General features: G+C 34.5%; 1 pseudogene; it reads right to left on the bottom strand.

The window, feature by feature from the left end:
• Positions 1 to 13,533: 13,533 nt before the first annotated feature.
• On the bottom strand, positions 13,534 to 13,639 carry LOC137833769 (small nucleolar RNA R71; annotated as a pseudogene).
• Positions 13,640 to 20,887: the final 7,248 nt, after the last annotated feature.

Genomic DNA, 20,887 nt, shown 5'->3' with positions numbered 1-20,887 from the left:
CCAACAAGGCAGTATGGTGGAAGGTCTTCCCTACTTCCCTTTAGGATGGACCATGATACAATCCAAGTAGCCGAAAAGATGACCAAGGACTTAAGAGACAATTCACATTGTGATCAGTCATCTCAACAATCAAGATAAGGCCCCATCAAATATCTGGAGGACCTCAACAGAAGAAGAACATAGACCAGAACATCAAATGTTCTTTCTTCTGGTATTCTTAAAAGACAAAAACATGTTTGTAAATAAATTGGACTCACTTTGAGGGTCCAAATAGAAAAATAGGCTAGAGTAGGTTCACATAGCATAAAAGGGAGTCTGCATAGCGAAATGGGCTTATGTCGAGCCCATTTTTTCAAGACAAGACACCTAGAATTAGGGTTTTTAACATACTTTCTAGAAGATGTGTCTAAGGAGCGATTTTGACCAAGGTCAACAACCCTAGGCCGCCCCTCTCCCTTGTCAATTCTACCCTTCACCCATCTTGCCCACCAAGGCACCCGTTCCTATAAATAGGGTGTCTTGCCTCATGTATTTTGACCTAGATTTGAATATAGCAAAGAAACTCTACTTCAGTGATTAGTGAGTTTTGTCTCCTAAATGATTTTGGGCCTTATCTTGAGTGCGTGAGCATTTCAAGTGGCGGATCTTCCTTCACTTATCTTGGAGTTTCCAGCTCTCCAATTGACGTGTTCATCCTCTCCATTCTCCATAAGCATCATTCATCTCATCTTTTTCCATCCTTCCTTGCGCCATTTATGTTACTTATTTTTGTTCTTGTTTATGTTTTTTCCTTGTGGTCATCTTTATTCATCCTTTACTTCCATGGTTCTTTAATTTCCGCCCTTTCATCTTAATCACCATACAATTTTGTTTTTCCTTTTGCTCTCTAGAAGTGAATCTTCACACTTACTTAACCACTTGGTTAAGTTCGTGTCTAGTGGGGATCTTCTTTGGGTTCTCACATTGCATTGCTAAAAAATCAACCATCATAAACAAGAGCAACCAATTAAAATGTGCAATCCTAAAATCAACTCACATCAGACCGCTCGGTTGGTTCATCGAGCTTCCCCCTAACTCCGTTAGAAACTTTAAGATTCTGACTTCAAAGTTTATCATGCAATACACAACTAGCCAACCACATCATACCTCATCCATGTGACTCCTGAAGGTGAAGTAAGAAAAAGGAGAATCCTTGCGAGCATTCATGGATAGATTTAGCAAAGTATGCATGGGCATCAAAAACTTAATGCCAGAGATAGCAATGCATCATCTAGTTTCGATCATCTGGCCGGGACAATTCACCGAAAGCCTAATCAAAAGCCAGCTAAAAATATGAACGACTTGAAGAATCGAGCAACTAAATTCATGCAGATGGAAGAACACATCGACTATTAAAGGAGTCATCAAGTGGAAGGTTATTAAAAAGGAAAAGACAAAGACAAAGACAAAGGTAATCGTCCCGCAGTAGGTCACACTAACCGTTTTAGAGAGAATCCAGGACCCCGGTTCCATAGTTACATACCTCTAACAGTCCCACGAGGAAGAGTTTTGGATGAAGCATTACAAGCCGAATTGATCTCGACCTTAAAGCAATCACAGACTTCACGAAATGTCGATACATCTAAACATTGCCAATATCATTGCAACTATGGCCATACACCGAAGGTTGTCAAACATTGAAAGATAAAATAGAAAAACTTATTCAAGCTGGAATTTTTCACAAATTCTTTAAGACCAACACTAATACATATCGATCACCACAAAGGGGTTGATATCCCTCTAGAGGACAGAAAGAACACTACGATCGGTCGGGATGAGGAGATTCACGTTGTCGTGATGACAACCTGCGTCCGACGAGGAAGAGACGAAATGAAAGCCTAGTAAGGAGGACTCAACCACGAAATGAAAGCCCTGAGAGGAGCAATCAGGACAAGCGTAGGGTTTAAGAAGTTATCAACACTATTGACGACCCGATGTCGCTCGACAATCCTAGACGAGAAGTCAATTACATAAACTGGAGGTTTCGCAAGAGGCAGATGCTCTAATTCGGCCAGAAAGAAACACCTCAGGGCCATCCAATCAGTTCATTCCACATATACTCAAAGACGACCGTGGATACCCTTGATAACTTTCACTGATGATGATTTCACTCCAATAAATATCTCCTTTCTTGCACAAATATTCAATAAGTGCACCAAAAGTGTAATGCTTATATAAAAGGATACAACAATTACCAGTATCTAGGACATGAACATCAGATAGATTATAATCTTTTTCATCTTCACCACCCATCACAGTAATTTGTTTTCCAAAATGAGCAAATGTGGCTAACTCGAGTAGATGGTGGCGTGTCAGATGTTGTAGCACGATTGCATGTATATGTTTCTTAATGATTATTTTACAGCAAGTGTATCGCGTCAAAAGTAATAATTTGTCCTTAAGGACAGAGTTTGTGATGATTGCAAGAATTGTAAAGAAAACAAGTTAAAGAGTTTGTTAGTTCAATTGAGAAAATTGGGATTGGGGTTCATCCTTCTTACTCTTTAGTATTTTGAAAAGAGTAGTAATATTTTGTTCTTTGATTGATATTGATGCCTATATAAAATTCATTTATATTGATTTATCGCATATAAAATTATTAAGAGAGTCTCCTAAATATCGACCTTGCATATTTATAAAAACTCTGTAGCATTACGAATAGATAATGATACCAATTAACATTTTAAATATATTCCTAGCATAGGCATTATCATTTGGGTTAGAGATACTTTTCACTCAAATCTAAGGATCTTAATCATGGAAAACAAGCATTGCAAATAAAATGACAATATCAATCATCAATGAAGAACAAAATATTATATATAAATATCACCTTAATACATAATGCTTTGTTTGGATTAAAGGATGTGGGGGAGTGAAAGTGTGAAGATTTGAGAAGAAAGTGGGAAGAAAGTTGAGGTTGTTTGGATTGGGGTATGTTAGAGTGGATGTGTGAGGAAAATTTATTGAAATACGTGAGTGATGTGATGGTTGTAAGAGTATTTTAAATTATTTTGAATAGTGTAAATTGTAAGATTACAAATTTACCTATATAAGAAAAGAATAAATAATTAATAATTTTGTGCATATTTTATTTAATTAAAATAATTAAATTTCATTTATAAATAAACGAAAAAGAATGTAAATTTCAAAGAAATAGTTAAATATAATTTTGAATGTAAGTATAATTTTATTATTTTCTATTTTATTAATTTTAATTAATTTTGTTACTTAAGTTAATTTATTTAGATAATTTTAATATTATTTATGATTCTTAAATTATGTTATATATATATATACAAAATTATTATTAATAATGATTTTTATTATTATTATTAACAAAATCAATATATTTTAAAAAGTAAATGGATATTTAAAACATAACATGAATATTAAGTAGTTGTCAAAATATATAATATAAAACCTATTTATTTTTAAATTATAAGGGTGGTATAAGAATATAAAGGGGTACAGAAAGAAACAAAGTAATTTAATTTTTTTTTGAAAAGTTGAAGCCCGTAGTGAAAAGAAGAAGAAGCCTAAGTTAATATGAAAACCTAAATTTGAAGGAGTAATGCGAGAGAAGAGACAGAGAGAAGAGAAGCCACGGAGGAAGAAGAAGAAGCAAGGGGCGCGTGAGGACGAAGACAGTGAAGAAATCTTCACGGCAAGTGATCGAGCATTACTATTCGAGGATCTCTATTGTTGTTGCAAAGTTGTGTAACGGCAGTGTATGCAATTGTGTAACGTGAAAAAAAGTAAGCGCAAGATGGTATTTCATTACATCCTACGTGGCTTTCCTCTCTAGCCACTCTCCTTTCTCTTCAATTTTGAGAGTAACCCCAATCCCCCCATGTTTCCATTCACTCTCACCCTCACCCTCTTCCTCACACAGAAGCAAACGGGGGTGGCACCCGCTAATCCGTCTGCAACTACAGTGCCACCCCCAGAACCAAACACACTGTAAGAGTTTGAATAGATTACTCTCAAATCCTAAAAGGTAGAATTAGCCACTAATGTTGGTCATTACTAGCATGTAAAGCAAGAAAAGAAGATCTAAGATGTTTCTCCATAACAACTGCCTCCTCTATGGTTTTCTAACACCTCTTATTCTCCCAAATGATGTTTAGGGTTGTGCCTCATGCCTCATATTTAACCTAGTTGGGTTTGGGCTAAGTGACTTCTCGTCTGGCATGATTGGGCTCGCCTGGACGAGTGGATGAAAACTGGTCCAATGTCTCTGGAGTGATCTCGCCTGGGACTGATTGAGTGTGCTTGGGTGAGATCCTCTGGGAGCTTCTAGCTTAGGCGAGTTTGAGTGAGTATTTGGAGCTTTCCAACTTTTCCTTTTAATCTGATATATTCTCTTTTCACCCTTTGATCTCCATTTTTTTCCTAAAATCCTGAAATTAACACAAATTTGGGAATAAATTGTTCTTATTCATATTATAATCATAAAATATGTCAAAAAAAGTTTAAATTCATAAATTAGAGGTTATATTATAACTATTTTATCAATTAAAATCGATAAATGCCTATATTTTAATATAAAATATTATTCAAATGTGACATTTATCATTTATACAAGTAAAAAGATGAAAATGAATCATTAGTATATTTCTCTTCTTATCCACTAATAAAAATGGAATGATACAGAACAAAGTAAATTGTATAACGACCAAATTTGTGCGCCCACTAACCAAGCCCAACCTTCCAGAAGAATGACTAGGAGCATGACCTAGGATTCAAGGCTAGGTCAGGACCCACCACTAGCCGGTGTTTCAGAACTCATGATTCCTCAAAGGATCACAAGGAGTAGAGCCCAAGCCATGGGATCTGAGCACCAACTAGTTTCCTTATTTTTAATTTAAGTAGAGTAGGGTCCATTTAGCTTAATAGGGAGGGCGTATAATTATCATTTTAGCTTGTGCCTAGGCCCTTTAGGGTAATGTAGCCCTACCTTCTAGAAGCCAAGCTAAAGGGTGACATTGACCTAGGTCAAACCCCTAGGCCGCCCCTTCTCTATTCCTTTTATGCTCATTTCCCTTCTTGTCTTCCAAGGCACTCATTCCTATAAATAGGATGCCATACTCCATGTACTTTCATGTTGGGTTTGAAAAGTAAAGTTACTATGCACATTTTGTGTGAGGTGTTTGTGAGGCTTGTGTCCTCTTAGCATTAGGACTTATCTTGAGTGAGTTGAAAGCTCTCAAGTGGCAGCCCTCTACACTTATCTTGGAGAATTCCATACTCCTAGTGGCGTGTTTCATCCTTTGATCCATCACCATAAGCTTCCTCCATCTCGTCTTTTTCCATTCCTTTCCATTTCGCCTTTTACTTTCCTTATTACATTCTTGTTTATGTCTTGTTTCTATTCGATCATCCTTTTCATTACTTATTTCATTTCATGCTTATACTTTCCGCAATGAACATCATCATCACCATATAACTGTTTTTTCTCTTTACCCTTCTGAAGTGAACCTTCATACTTACTTAACCACTTGGTTAAGTTCGTGTCCAATGGGAATTTTCTTAGGGTTCTCACCATATAATTTCTAAAATCTCAATTATAAGTAAAGTGTCACCTCTAAAATGGAACAATCTAAAATCAACTCACATCATATAACAACCAAATAGTGCAACCTTCCTTGCACTTTAGTCACAACTGAAATTATAATTTTCTTATCTTTCACTCTCAGTTTTGTAACTTTCCCCCCAAAAGATTCCTCTTAAGCATTCGATTCTCTCTCGCTCTCCATTGATCATGCTTCAAAGCTTGGTCTCGCAATCCCTTGCACTTCCAACCCTAACGACGCGAAAACTAAGTGTGTCGTTGACACAACTGACTCCCCCGCCAATCAACCTTCTTTCAAGCAGACCAACGTCTTCGTCGATACAACCACCGAGGAAGAGCATGCCTTCGATCCCCTACCACACATTGACGAGTCCAGTGGACTCAAACTCCTAGGCCTCCTTCTGCAATGCACCACCATGGATAAACTCGACTTCGCCAACGACCTGCTCCCGGAGATCGCCAAATTATCGTCACCATTTGGCACCTCATCGGAGCCTACTTCTCGCAAGCATTGCAGGCGCCTATGGTGAGCTCCTTCCTCAACTTCTACTCTCTTCTAACCACGAAATCAAGAACTCTAGTGAATCATCAACCACCAATCTCAAAATTAAAAAATCTTTGTTAGTTATAGACAACCCTATAAAAGTCTATAATACATCCAACAACTCACCTTATCTCTATGACAGTTGGTAAAGGGATCTTCTTCTCTGCCTCGTCACCATCACTTTTAATCCTCCACAGTAAGAATGGGGATTTCAATCGGAACCCGATTTAAAACTACATTGCAGCTAGAATTTATCAGTATGATACTCAACCATATAAAAAATAGGTATAAAAAAATATTTAGCTTCTACGTGACTACGAAGGTAAGGCAGCGGTAGGAAACTAAGAAAAGTAATGAAAAAGCTAAACTGAGAAGGGAAAAAGAAACTAATGAAAATGTATCGTGACTCAATTATGTATGGAAAAGGAGGGGCCTAGATAGTACCTGAGACTGGACGTACAATTGCTGACGTGTCAGTAGTCCTCTTGCTCCTTCCTCAGATCTCTTCCTCCAAGTGTTGGTGCTAGGTCGATGGTTGATGCCCAGTCGAGGTGACCTGAATAAGAGACTCTGATGCTCAAGTAAGTACTCTATGTAAAGAGTGTATATTGTAAAGCTAATTAAAGCGTACTTTACACCACCGCAGAGGGTTTTATTTATAGTGCTAGTTATGGGTCATTGCCATGATGGGTCGGATATCAGTTATTGACTGATATGCATTGTGATCCCTAATTAATACGAAGGTATATTCATATATAATTATGTTGAAATATCTGGAGAATATTTGTAACATCTTTCAGTTAATCAGTATTTAACTGATTTGTCAGAGATATTTCCCGAAATATATGAATGTGACTCATTAAGTGCTATTATAACTGTCGTTACTGTTATTTATTATTTTCTTAAGGTGTCCTTTGGCTCGGGCGGTCGGTCACCAAGACGAGACTGGTTCATTCAGTACCGACCGGTACAAATTCCTTTCTTTGTTATCAGTCATTTACATTTTTAGCGTAGGCCAAAGACACGCTACCACGTCAGTTACGTCAGTCTATCATATTATAAAATTAAATTTCTTTTAGGTGATCTTTTTATAAAGCTTTCATGTTCGACATCACTATGAAACTTGACATCTCAACTATGCTGACACCTTAAGTAACAACAATCATTTTCCATCACAAGAAAAAAGTATTATTAAAAATAAAAGAAAAAAATACAAAAAAAAATAAAAAAATATAGGGAGACTAGACCAAAATCCATGTGTTAACAAAAACGGTACATAGGTAGTTTATACCTATTCATAAAGAATTCTAAAAACACACTAGAAGAAAACCTATTATACCAATGAAATGATTCTCTATGAATAAATCCTAAATTAGCCAACTTATCAGCACACACATTCCCTTCACGAAAAATATGAGTAAACATAAACCTGATTTTGCCACAGTAATTAATTAAGACAAGTATTTCATCGATTACGAAACATTCACGGTACATTAGTCCTAGCAGTAAATGCAACACAAATCAAGGCAGAATCATGTTCAAGCTATACAGTAGTAAGCCTCATCCTTTGTGCTTTCTCCATAGCATTTATAACTCCATAAAACTTAGCAACCAAAGTCTTCTGAATGTCAAGAAATGCAGAGAACCCACCAATAAACTCCCTCATACTACAACGGAAAATACCTCCACAAGTAGCAAGACCAGGATACCCTCGAGCAGCCCCATCAATGTTAATTTTAACCCAACCTCGTGCAGGGAACTCCAATCTAACACGAAGAGGACGAAAAACTTTACCCGTACGAGTATTAATACCAAAAAGCTCAATAACATTGAAATCCAACATATCACTCTTCATTGAAACTTTAAATGAATTTCCCACAAGACAAGTTAAATCTTTAATTACCGAAATAGTCCTAGAAAAATCAATTTTATCCTAAAATCTAGCATAATTCCTTATATGCCATATCATCCAAATAGAAAATTTTATCACAACAAGCTTAAGCAATTTAATCAAATGACTACCATCACACTTAATAAAAAAAAGATCAACCTTATTAGAGAATTGAGGAGTAAGAAAAATCTGTCGAACCCAACTCTAAATCCGTTTCTTTTATGTGAATTTAGCCCCTCAAAGTTTGTTTTTTTTTTTATTTCCAAAATTATTATTTGTGTCCCCGAAACACACGTTAATAACTTTTATTTTATTTTAGTGTCACAAGAACGTTCATTTAGCCAACTCATTTTTTTATTTTTTTACTGTCTTGTAGGGTGAGTTTGGTACATTCTAGTTAAGTCCACTACTGCCTGTATTTTTTTTTAGTGATTCCAGATCAGAAATACATAGCACATAATCATATTTTTCAATGTGAAATTGTAAATGAATGTAATTAAACTCAACTTATTTGAATTCCAATTCAATAAATTATATTTGTGACAGCGTTAAAAAAAACGCACAACAAAACCTTACCCCCCTACACCACAGTACCTCTTTTATTTCTTTCCCTTTCTCTTAATAAATCTCTCCCTTCTCTATTAATTTTCCCCTCCCAATCTTCATCTATTTTAGAATCTGATCGGATCACGTTGTAGCTGGCGAGTTAAGGAACATTTCTACCCAATCAGATTTTCAAACAGAGTAAGTTCATTTTTACTCTAAATATCCTTTGTTCTCTGTTTTTCCTTAGGATTTAGTCATCAATCTTGGAGGGGTTAGTTGAGAAGTTTAATACTCTTGACTTATTCTATTATATACTGAATTTTTGTTTTGTTTGCATAATTTTCATTAGGCCCGTAAATTTTGAAGCTTATCCAGACTATGGGAAATAAAACTCTAGAAAGTTGCTTGGAAAGCAATCAATTAAGGTAAGGGAAGCTAAATTTCATTTTTAATAGTACCCTAGGCTAGAAGATCTGGATTTGGAAGGCACGTGGTCCCAATATTGAATTTCTCTTGCAGGGGTGTTATTTGTTTATATTTTGTGTGTTTATATATTATTTAAACTTTATAAATATTATATTTTGATAGTTTGAGAGTTAAATATTGTTTGACGTTGGAAAAGTTCTGGAATGATATAAATTTTTAAATGTTATGTAATTGAATGATATGTATTATATACGAATGATGTAAATTGTATGAAAGTGATGTCATACATTTGGGATAATATATGAGTTGTTGTTTGATGGTACGTTAAGTATGAAAAGTCTATGTTTAACGGAGATCCTCTAGCTTCACTAATGATCTAAGTCATGTAGACTAAGATATTAGGTGGTGAGAAGCTGAGAGGGAGTTCATACACACCGGGTCCCACTGTAGACACTCGATATTGGATGTTTGAACTTACCCTAACCCTTTCTATTGGATTCGCTGGTAATCTTTGGATCAGATGTTAGTCTCTGGTAGGGGCATACTTAATGAGGCTTCCGGAAGAGGAAGTGGGATTGAAATGAAATCCAATGATTATGATTGAAAATAGGTCCATGTGTGGTCTATATGAATGATGAAATTGGTATTGAAATTTTACATGAAATCATTTAAAGAAATGTTTATAAATTATTAGTCTAAATTGGTTATATTTCCATGAATTATGTTATGGATTTTCTTTGCACTAGTTTACCCTTGCTTTTTGTGTTGTGTTTGAACTGCGATGGCTGTACTATGTACACGAGTAGATGACCATATAGGTGCAGGAGAGCCTTAGAGGTTTCAGAGTTTTATTTTGAGCAATGGATATGTAAATATTTGTATTTTTATAAATCTTAATCATGTATTAGGAATGTTTTGAAAAACTCCAAGTTTGTATAGAAACGGGTATAACTTTTATTGTAATAGTTATATGTAAAGTATGGGGTGTTACATTTAATGGTATCAGAGCAGTTCATCCTTAGGATAACCTGAGAGTGGGTTTATTCTGTTTCTCCTGCGTGTAGATTTTTGTTTAAGTCTAGCCTCAAGACTTAGTTAAAAGTTTCTAATAAGATGTTTGACAAAGTTGTTTTTCTTGAAATCTTGTTTATGTTCGAGTCAAATTAATTGTTATGAATAAAGATGAAAGTATTAAGAATGAAAAGAATCTTGATAGAGTGGAGAGGGTGCACACTCATGACTAAGTCAAGATTATTTTCTATCTTAATTCTAAGTAGCTAGAGTACATTTTAGAGATAAGTCTTGACTGGTTTTGTATCTATTTTGTGTGATTATTACTTTTAAGTTAATTTGTCTCAAAGATGTAGTTGGAAATATTTAGTAATTTTTAACCCAATTCTTTATGTGCTTAGTAGATGGCACGTAGACCACATACTCCTCCTCCACCAGTAGATATGCCCAACTTAGCTCGGGCAATGGAGATGATGGCAACAACCTTGCAACAATAGAGTGCTACTATGGCACAACAACATTAGGCCGCCCTTCATCAATTAGAAACAACTAGATTAGTAGTTGAAGCGTCTCAACTTCATCAACAACCCCATACCTTTAGTTTGGAGGATTTTCTGAGACACAATCCCCCAAGTTTAATGGGAAGGTAAATCCAGATGAAGCAGACCAGTGGGTGAGAGACATAGAAAGAATCTTTGAAGCTACTCAATGCCCTGAAGAGAGAAAGTTATCCTATGCCATTTATGTACTAAATGAAGAAGCTGAATTCTGGTGGATAGGCATGAAACAAACGATGGAAGACAGAGGAGAAGATGCCACTTGGGAGAACTTCAAAGTAAGATTCCTAGAGGAGTATTTTCCTGATAGTGTCAGATATGCAAAAGAAATTGAATTCATGCAGTTGGAACAAGGAAATCTTTCAGTCACTGAATATGCTACTAGGTTCAAACACCTAGCTAGATTCTACACCCAGACCATGACTGAGGCTTGGAGATGTAGAAAATTTGAGTTTGGGTTGAAGCAAGAGCTTAAAGAAGTGGTGATTCCTATGTCTATTAGAGATTTCCCTGCTCTAGTGGAGAAAGCAAAAATAGTAGATAGTTTGAAAAGTAGTAACAGACTTTCTAAGCCTCAAGTGGGAGGACCTTCTAGAAGCACACCCAAATATGAAGATAAAAAGAAGCCTTATTCCAGACCTCAATCTTTCAGGAGTGGAGGGCCTACTTCTCAGTTGCTACCAAATGTCAAATGTTTTAGATGTGGTGGGGAACTGATAAGTGTCTAATTTCAGTAATATTTCATATTAAAATATAGGCACTTATGAGGATTTATTGCTAATTTACATATAAAATAATTCATAATTTATGATTTTATACCTTTTTACATTTTTTATGATCTTTATTTGAATAAGAGTATTTTATTCTCAAATTTGGTGTTAATTGCAGATTTCTAAGGAAGATTGGAGATTTGGATTAAAGATGAATGATTTGAGCTAAAAAGATAAAGATAGAAGGTCCCAGAATGGAAAAAGATGCAAAGAAAGATTGGGCCTTTTTTAATGTTTTATCATTTAGCCCATTAGCGCGACACAATAAACAACCTAACCCTAGAAAACTAGGATAAATAGAGGGCTAGAGGCTCAACCTTAGGGTGCCAGATTGAGAGGAAAACACCATAGAGTGAATTGTAACCCAATTGAGAGAATGGAAGGTGATAGAAGTATGCGTGGCTAATTCTACCATTTGGGATTGCGAGTAATCTGCTCAAACTCTTATGTATTGAGGTGATATTTTATATATTAATATTCAATTCTTGATTGATTATTGGTATTGTTGTTTTACTTTTAATTTTCAGTGACAAATTGAGAATCTTAAATCTGACCGGGAGGTATTTTTAGGGTTCGGACCTAAACAACAATACTTAACATATTTGAGTGCTAAGAATAGACTTGAAATGTTAAATGCTATTAAACGTCTGAGCTTCGTTCTAAGTTGTTCTTATAATTATGCGAGGGATCGATAGTTAGGGGACATTCTTAAGGATTTTATATGCGAGGAATCGATATAAATGATTTTTATACGGGCATCAATTTCAATCAAAGAACTTAATATTGACATGCTAATCAAAATACTTGAGAGTGAGAGAGATGAAACTAATCCTTATTTTTCCAATTGAAACAACTAATTCTTTGTTTGTTTTCTTATTGATCAGTGCCAACACAATTAATTCAAAACTCTTTTAATTGTTCTGTTTTTATATTTAGCGATTATTGTACTCGATAATTCACTGTTCCTTGTGGGATTGATATCCGTCCTTAGGGACAATTATTACTTTTGACAAACGCGGTGCACTTGCCGTAAAAAGTCATCAAGTTTTTTTGCGCCGTTGTCGGGAAACAGGTTTGATTTGTTGAGTATAATTTCCTAAATATTGTGAATATTTTAATTGTTTTGATTTGTTTTGATTTTGTTTATTTTATTTCATTGTAGATTTTATTTTATTTTAATTTACAGATTTTCTGTTTTAAAAAAAATTGTTTTTATTTTTTTTTTCTTTACGTTATTTATGTTAGTTTGTTTTTATTTTTATTTTATTTTATTTTGATTTTAATTTTGTTTTGTTTTCTTAAATTTTATTTCGTTTTTTTTTCTTATAGATTTAGTTTACAGATTTAGTTTACGTAGTTTATTTGTAGGTAGTTTTATTTAGGTTTACGTAGTTTTTATTTATTTGTTTTAATTAATTATTTTTACGTAAGTTAGTTAGAAATTTTGTTAGTTGTTTACAATTATACTTTTCAGTTTTATTCTTGTTTAGCTTTATTTTATTTTATTTATTTATTTTATTTCTTGTATTTATTTTTTATTTTTATGTACGTTATTTCTTGTTTTTAAGTGTTTTCTTTTATTCTGTTTTTAGTTTTGGTTTTATCTGTATTTTTTTAATATTTTTGTTATTTTTCTCTTAACGTCATTTTAGTGTTTTATTTTTGTTTTTGTTTTATTTTTATTTTATTTTGCAGATTTGTTTTGTTTTTATTTTACTTTTTCTTCAAAGGAAAAAAATACTCTGTTTTTTTTTTCACTAATATATTTTAGGAAGAAAGCAACATGGCAGAAGAACAAGCATCACCTACTAAGAGGACACTTGGAGATTATGTCATGTACCAAGGACCAAGACATTATTCTAGTATCGCAATACCTGCTACCGCTAAGGCCTTGAAAATAAATCCTAATTTTCTCACTCTCATCATTACTCATCAATTCAAAGCAATGGATCATGAGGATCCATGTTCACATTTGTCTACATTTTATGAATTGGTGGGAACAATGGGCTTTTAATCAAGTGATCTTGAAAATGCTTATATGCGTTTGTTTTCTTTGTCATTGGCAGGAAAGGCTAAGGATTGGCTCAGATCACTTCCAAATCAGAGTCTCACTAGTTGGAAGGAGGTAGAGGAAAAATTTCTGCAAAGATTTTTTCCAATTTCTCGCTACAACAAAGCAAAGTCTGAAATTTCTGTGTTCAGACAAGGAGTAGATGAATCATTCTGTGAGACATGGGAAAGATTTAAAATGTTACTTAGAAAATTCCCAAATCATGGGTTTGAAGATATTGCTCAACTGAGCATATTTTTCACCGGTCTCAGATCTAACACAAAGATGCTCCTAGATGTTGCAGCTGGCGGCACAATGATGGCTCTTGATGTAGAACAAGCGACAAGGATTATTGTTGCATTGGTGTCAAATGATTATCAAGCCCAACATGATATACAAAATACTCAGAAGGAAGGGTCGTTAGAAAATGCACTCTTGGCTCAAAATAAAATTCTGACACAGCAGATTGGGCAACTAACCGCACAAATGGCTAAATTGCCCCAACAGTTATATGTTGTGCATTCATCTCAAAGCCAGAGTCAATCAATCATGTGTGATTTTTGTGGAGGTGATCATCCTAATGGTCACTGTTCTTATCTGAACAATTCATCTGAAGTTGAGGATTCATCCATGCTTGAAAGAATGAGTAAAGTTGAAGAAGCCCTAACAAAGCTTGTGATAATGGAAGAAAATAGCATGACAACGATCAGGAATATAGAGATCCAAATGGGAAAAGTGGCTAAAAAATTTGAAGAAATACAAAGTGGTCAGTTTTTAGTTGACAACCAAACCAACCCAAAAGAGCATTGCAATAAGGTAATAGCTGAAAAAGAAGATGAGACTGAGGAGTTAGAGAGAGAAATGAAAAGAAGTGAGGAAGAAAAAATTAAAAATAAGGAGAGAAGTGTTCTTGAAAAAGATTTATCATATCCTCATCCTCCTTCAAAAACAGAGAAGGACAGAAAATTCTTTGACAAATTGCTCCCTAGGAATTATTTTGCAGGAAATCTGAAGCAAGATTCAACATTTGAGAGATTTCTGAAGAATAGGAGCTATATTAAAGAGAGAAATAGAGAGTTGGAGGCTAGATGCAGTATCATGACTCAAAGGGACTTGCTTCAAAATTCTAAGAACTTAGGTGGTTTTAATCTTCCCGTGTCTATAGGTGTTTTATCTGTGGACAAGGCTGCACTGTATTTAGGCGATTTGGAGGTTCAACCCACCAAGATGCAGTTGGCAAAAGGATCCATCAAAGATCCTTATCGTGTGGTTGAAGATGTTCTTGTAACGAGGAAGAATGCATACAACATGATGCAACAAAGAGAGTTGTCCATCTTGAAATAAACAGGCGTCAAGCTAGATGACGTTAAACGAGCGCTTACTGGGAGGCAACCCAGTCCACATTTTAGTTTTATGTTGTTTTATTACCTTTGCTGATTTTATTTAAACTAAAAAATAAAAAATAAAAGTAAATAAGAATAATAAAAAAGAAAATCCTATATGCCTCCTAATCATTTTGCAGGTTATGTATTTTTGACCTGGGGACAGGTTCTATTATTCAGGGGGGCAGATCCAGCAAATGAAGCAAGACTGTAGATAAAAATTTTAACAAAATGCTGGATGACTTCTTAAGAATAGAGGATTGAACAAAAATATGGTTTTATCTCTCCAATTCTCTTTTCTTTTCAGTTATTTGGATTTTTTCTTATTTTATTTATTTTATTTTTCGGTTATTTTGTTTTCTGTTTATTTGCTTATTTGTTTGGTTTGTTTTTATTGCTTATTTTTTAATAAATTTCCTGTTTTATTAGTTTGGTAATTTTAAGTCTTGAATTATCTTTCTTGACTAAATTTCAGTTTTAATTTGTTTGTTTTCTAGTTTTTTTTTTCAAATTAAAAAGAACTAGAATATTAATTTTGAATTGTGGAAAAAAGAATTTGTGTTTAAATATTAAGTAGTGGGATGAATTAGACACAGGTTAGAAAAGAAAATATGATTGAATCCTTATTCAAATGTAGTTAAAATTATGATACATGAAAATTTAACAGGATGATTGATTAGGACAGATAATGACAAGACAAAAGGAATGAGACCATTTAAACCAAGTGAGTGTGTGAACCTTAAAAATTTGAGAGTTTTACTGATGAATTGACAGTTGTGGTTGCTTAATTTTTATTTTTATTGCATCATAAAAGAGCATGAAGATGATTGGGGCATTTGTTTGTGTTAATTAGGAGTCAGGGCTAAAAAGCCAACCTTTATATTAGAATTCCATTTTTTTTATATTCCCTTTGGGCCAAAATTTTTTTTGTTAATATTGCACCTTAACCTTTATTGATATAATTTTCTACCCTTTAGCATGCCTAAGGAAGGAGAACATAGATGCAATACATATAGAAAAGGGAATGGTTGGTTCTGATTTTGAAAGTTCAAAAAGTTGAAAATAGGAAGAATCTTTTCCTATTATTGAAAACAAAACAAAAAAGAAAGAGAAACAGAAGAAGAAAAAGAAATTAAAAAAAGAAAGATAGAAAAAAATTTCATGAAAATCATGAAAAGAAAGAAAATGAGGAAAAAGGTGACATCGAAAGAAAGTGGTAATTAGATAACATATATGTTCTCTATAATTGAATTGAAGGTATGTTCTTCTTCTTTAAGATGTGCATTTTGTTATCTAAGAAAAACCAATATTTTTGGAAGCCCAACCTCATTACAACCCTGTAAAAGACCTCAAGATTCATGTTTCTAATATATTTGTGATTTGAAGATGAAATGAAAAGGAACTGTGATTTGTTATGATTCAGTAAAAATAAGAGAGAAACACTTACCCATGAGCATATGAGAAGATATTCCTTGATGAATTGTCATTTATTTGTTTTGATTTGATCCTGGAAATTGATTGTGTCTATAATTATCTATATTTGAATTTGGAAGCATCATAAGTTTCTAATTTGATCTGTTGTTTAGTGAATTAAGCTGTTTGATATTTAAATTCAAATATATTCATTTACTTTGCTTGAGGACAAGCAAGATTCTACGTTGGGGAGAGTGATAAGTGTCTAATTTCAGTAATATTTCATATTAAAATATAGGCACTTATGAGGATTTATTGCTAATTTACATATAAAATAATTCCTAATTTATGAATTTATACCTTTTTACATTTTTATGATCTTTATTTGAATAAGAGTATTTTATTCTCAATTTTGGTGTTAATTGCAGATTTCTAAGAAAGATTGGAGATTTGGATTAAAGATGAATGATTTGAGCTAAAAAGATAAAGATAGAAGGTCCCAGAATGGAAAAAGATGCAAAGAAAGATTGGGCCTTTTTTTATGTTTTATCATTTAGCCCATTAGCGCGACACAATAAACAACCTAACCCTAGAAAACTAGGATAAATAGAGGGCTAGAGGCTCAACCTTAGGGTGCCAGATTGAAAGGAAAACACCATAGAGTGAATTGTAACCCAATTGGGAGAATGGAAGGTGATAGAAGTATGCGTGGCTAATTCTACCCTTTGGGATTGGGAGTAATCTGCTCAAACTCTTATGTATTCAGGTGATATTTTATATATTAATATTCAGTTCTTGATTGATTATTGGTATTGTTGTTTTACTTTTAATTTTCCGTGACAAATTGAGAATCTTAAATTTGACCAGGAGGTATTTTTAGGGTTCGGACCTAAACAACAATACTTCACATATTTGAGTGCTAGGAATAGACTTGAAATGTTAATTGTTATTAAACGTCTGAGCTTCGTTCTAAGTTGTTCTTATAATTATGCGAGGGATCGATAGTTAGGGGACATTCTTACGGATTTTATATGCGAGGAATCGATATAAATGATTTTTATACGGGCATCAATTTCAATCAAAGAACTTAATATTTTGAGAGTGAGAGAGATGAAACTAATCCTTATTTTTCCAATTGAAACAACTAATTCTTTGTTTGTTTTCTTATTGATCAGTGCCAACACAATTAATTCAAAACTCTTTTAATTGTTCTGTTTTTATATTTAGCGATTATTGTACTCGATAATTCACTGTTCTTTGTGGGATCGATATCCGTCCTTAGGGACAATTATTACTTTTGACAAACGCGGTGCACTTGCCGTAAAAAGTCATCAGGAACACATAGTTAAATTTTGTCCTCATCTTGTGCCAAACGTTACATGTGTTAGATGCCATTGATATGGTCATGCTACGAAGGACTGTCGTGCCAGACTTCCAGTCCCAAATATTATTGGAGTGTAGCAGAATAATAATCACAAACCCAAAGCTACTGGTAGAGTTTTTGCCATTAGTGGAGCTAAAGCTTCGCAGTCCGATAGCCTTGTTAGAGGTCTTAAGTTTCTAGTCCGAGAGTTAGAAATTGAGTTGGTGGTATCTACACCAACAGAAGGTATTATAGTAACTTCTTCCATGTGTGCTGAGTGTCCAGTAATTATAGATGGGCAGAGATACAAAATCAACATGAATTGTATGCCTCTAAAATATTTGGAGGTTATATTAAGAATGGATTGGTTGTCTGCTAATCATATCCTTATAGAAAATGGTCGGAAGAAGTTAATTTTCCCTGAATTAGAAGGAATGCAGGTTCTCTCAACTCATCAGTTTGAGAGAGAGATACAAGAAGGTGCAGAATGTTTTCTGCTCTTGGCTTATTCTATAGTTACAGATAAAGTACAAAAAGAGATGTTTGTAGTTCAGGAGTTATGGATGTATTTCCTGATGAGATTCTTGGACTTCCACCTAAAAGAGAGATAGAGTTTGCATTAGATTTGATTCCCAGAGCAGGCCCTATGTCAATTTCTCCACACTGAATGGCACCAGCGGAGTTAGCGGAATTGAAGAAACAATTCGAAGACTTATTAGAGAAACAATTCATTCGACCTAGTGTTTCTCCATAGGGAGCTCAGTGCTATTAGTGAAGAAGAAGGATGGTTCATCACGACTATGCATAGATTATAGACAATTAAACAAGTTAACAATCAAGAATAAATATCCTCTTCCTAGAATTGATGATCTGAAGGATCAATGGCATGGGGTAGTTGTCTTTTCTAAGATAGATTTTCGCTCGGGTTATCACAAAATTTTAGTGAAAGCGGAGGATGTTCAGAAGACTGCTTTTAGATCAAGGTATGGTCACTATGAATTTCTGGTTATGCCATTTGGTGTAACCAATGCTCCAACTATCTTCATGGATTATATGAATTGAATCTTCAGACCTTTCCTCGATAAGTTTGTGGTAGTGTTCATAGATGATATCTTGATCTATTCTCGTACAAGAAAAGAACATGCAGAACATCTTAGAACTGCCCTGAACTTTTTGAGAGAAAAAAAGTTATATGCTAAACTTTCAAAATGTGAGTTATGGATGTCAGAAATACAATTTTTAGGACATGTTATCTCTGCACAAGGAATAGCAGTAGATCCTTCTAAAGTTGAGGTTGTACTTCAGTGGGAACGTCCTAAAACAGTTACAGAAATTAGAAGCTTTGTTGGGTTAGTAGGATATTACAGGAGATTCATAAAAGGTTTTTCTAAAATAGTGGCTCCTTTAACCCAATTGACTAGAAATGGTTATCCTTTTGTATGGACTGAACGATGTGAGAGAAGCTTCGAAGAGTTGAAAAGAAGGTTGACTAATGCTCCTTTATTGACAATCCCTGATACCAATCAGTCTTTCGAAGTTTTTTGTGATGCTTCCTATTTGGGTTGTGTTCTGAAGCAGAATAAGAAAGTTGTTGCCTACGCTTCTCGTCAGTTAAAGGTGCATGAAAGAAATTTTCCAACTCATGATCTAGAATTGGTAGCAGTTGTCTTTGCTTTAAAAATATGGAGACATTTTCTTTACGGAGTTAGTTTTAATGTGTTCAGTGATCATAAAAGCTTGAAGTATTTGTTTGATCATAAGGAGCTAAATATGAGGCAGAGGAGATGGATTGAATTTTTAAAAGACTATGATTTCTAGCTAATATATCATCCTGGGAAGGCAAATGTTGTTGCAGATGCGTTGAGTCGTAAAAAAATACAAATGTCGTTGCTTATGATTAGAGAGCTAGCAATGATTGAAGATTTCAGGAGTATGAATTTGGAGGTTTCCATGTCTTCAAATTGCATTAGTTGTAATATACTTGTTATAACTAATGAATTTCTGGAGAAGGTGAAAGAGAAGCAGTTTGAAGATTCGAAATTGAAGAATTTCATGGGCTTATTAAATACTGACAAAGCTAAAGACTTCTCTTTAGGAGTGGATGGTATTTTGAGATTCAGAAATAGAATATGCATACCAGAGGATAATGAACTAAAGCAAACAGTGTTATCTGAAGGTCATAAAAGTAAACTCAGTTTAAATCCAGAAATGACCAAGATGTATCAAGATCTGAAGAAGTCTTATTGGTGGCATGGCATGAAGAATGATGTAGCCAAGTTTGTAGCTGCTTGCTTGACTTGTCGGGAATCAAAGATTGAACATCAACGACATGGAGGCATGTTAACTCAGTTAGACATTACAGTGTGGAAGTGGGACAGTATCTCAATGGATTTTGTTACCCATTTACCACGTACTTTGCAGAAGCATGACTCTGTTTGGGTCATAGTGGACAGGTTGACAAAGACGGCACACTTCCTACCTATAGACTTGAGAATCTCTATGCAGAAGTTGGCCAAGATTTACATAGATGAAATAGTCAGATTGCATGGTGTACCCTCTAGCATAATTTCTAATAGAGATCCTAGACTCACCTCCAGATTCTGGCAAACACTTCAAGAAGCATTGGGGACTAAACTCAGACTTAGTTCAGCATACCATCCTCAGACTGATGGGCAATTAGAGAGAACTATCCAGTCCTTAGAGGATTTGCTTAGGACTTGTGTGTTAGATCATTTGGGCAGTTGGGATGAAATTCTACCATTGGTAGAGTTCACCTACAATAATAGTTACCAAGCTAGCATAGGAATGGCTCCTTTCTAGGCATTATACGGAAGAAAGTGCAAGACACCTCTGTGTTGGTTTCAGGATGGTGAGAGTGTGTTAATTGGACTAGAATTAATACAACAAACCAATGAGAAAGTCAAAATGATTCAGGAAAGATTGAAAACATCTCTCAGCAGGCAAAAATCTTATGCAGATCAAAGAAGAAGACCTTTAGAATTCTCTGCGTGTGAGCATGTCCTTTTTAGAGTTACACCGTTCACTGGTTGAGGAAGAGCACTCAAATCCAAGAAATTGACTCCTAAGTTCATATGACCTTATCAAATTCTCAGGAGAATAGGCCTTGTGGCTTATGAAATTGTTTTGCCTCCTCCTTTAGCTAACATTCACAATATTTTTCATGTATCTCAGCTAAGAAAGTTCGTATCTGATCCTAGCTACATTCTAGAGTCTGATTCCATCCAGGTGAAAGAAAATTTGTCATTTGAAGTGAAGCCAATCAGAATTTTAGATTCACAAGTGAAACAACTTCGTGGAAG

The sequence above is a fragment of the Phaseolus vulgaris genome, chromosome 4 (genome assembly GCF_051622355.1).
Source record: "Phaseolus vulgaris cultivar YP4 chromosome 4, ASM5162235v1, whole genome shotgun sequence".
NCBI lineage: Eukaryota > Viridiplantae > Streptophyta > Magnoliopsida > Fabales > Fabaceae > Phaseolus > Phaseolus vulgaris.
The sequence above is the reverse complement of the archived record's forward strand: the minus strand, read 5'-3'. Positions and strand labels throughout refer to the sequence as shown.